General features: G+C 48.9%; 1 pseudogene; it reads left to right on the forward strand.

The window, feature by feature from the left end:
- Positions 1-794: 794 nt before the first annotated feature.
- On the forward strand, positions 795-1,205 carry LOC107302099 (annotated as a pseudogene).
- The last annotated feature ends 105 nt before the right edge of the window (positions 1,206-1,310 follow it).

Consider the following 1,310-nt stretch of genomic DNA (forward strand, 5'->3'; position numbering starts at 1 on the left):
CTTTCTCCCCAGTTTTTAAAAACTCCCCCCCCCCCTTTAACAGGATGCTGGTGTGGGAAGAAAATCTGGTCCGGATTTCAGCGGGGAAAGGGAAAAAACTCAAATGCTGGTGCCATCTGAAGAGGTGGAAGTTTTATTTCCAAGAGTCAAAGCCCAGGGAAGGTAGACTGCAAAAGATGAAATATTCTAGCAACAACATTTATATTATTCTAAAATAATTTCTTAATTGGTTTTCCTTGTTCATTTTTTAACCCAGAAAAAGAGCTGATTAAATCAAGCGATGGCTGAATCTTTTCCTTTATAATTAAGTTTACCTAGTGAAAATTAAGTTTTGTGTGTTTGCTTTTTTGTTTTTGTAATTTAAAAGATGAATTTAATTAATTATCATGTTCGCTTGTGAATTTAAAAGTTTTCCTTTCTATTATGGCTTGTCGGCTTCCCCCCCCCCCTCTAATGAGGCTCCTGTCAGCTATTGATAACTTTATTAGAGCTTAGGTCAATATTTCTTATACAACAGTTCTAATACATTCTATACAGATTTATGGATCCTTCTCACACTGGGATCAGTTGTATTTGATCGGGGCTCCATCCCGTGGATGTTTGCTTCTCCCCAGTTTGTTCTTTTTAAAATACTGTCGTTCTCCTTTAAGAAGCCACCGAAGCTGACCGCAATCACAGCCATAATTCATCTCGGTTTCCCGTCTGGGCAGAGCCCAAAGGCGGTCACCTGATTTGCAAGAAGAGGTGCGAAATTAAGTTTCTCTTTCGTTCTCTCGGCGAAGGAGGCAGCGATGGCGGCCGCAGCGTCCATGGAGGATTTCTTGGAAGAAGCCACCTGCTGCATCTGCCTGGAGTATTTCCAGGACCCCGTGCTCATCCCGGAGTGCGGCCACAACTTCTGCCGGGGCTGCCTGACCGGCAGTTGGGGGACGTCGGAATCGGAGGCTTCGTGTCCCGTGTGCAGACAGACCTTCGGGCCCCGCAACGTCCTGCCCAACAGGCAGCTGGTGCGGCTGGTGGAAGTGGCCAGGCGATGCGGAGGCCCTTGGGGCGAGGACGGAGGGAGCCTCTGCCCGAAGCACCGGGAGCCCCTCAAGCTCTTTTGTAAACGCCACGAGACCCTCATCTGCGTGGTCTGCAACCTATCCCAAGAGCACAGGGGCCACCGGGTGATCCCGCCGGAGGAGGCTCTCCAGGAGTACCAGGTAGGAATCCGCCAGGGGGAATCCCTGCGGAGGGCCATCCAGATCCTTGGCCTTCCAGGCAATCCTTGAACTACTTTACTTGTTTCCTCTGTTGTCCGCAAACCG

Source organism: Protobothrops mucrosquamatus, unplaced genomic scaffold (genome assembly GCF_001527695.2).
Source record: "Protobothrops mucrosquamatus isolate PMUCROS unplaced genomic scaffold, P.Mucros_1.0 scaffold26272, whole genome shotgun sequence".
Classification (NCBI taxonomy): domain Eukaryota; kingdom Metazoa; phylum Chordata; class Lepidosauria; order Squamata; family Viperidae; genus Protobothrops; species Protobothrops mucrosquamatus.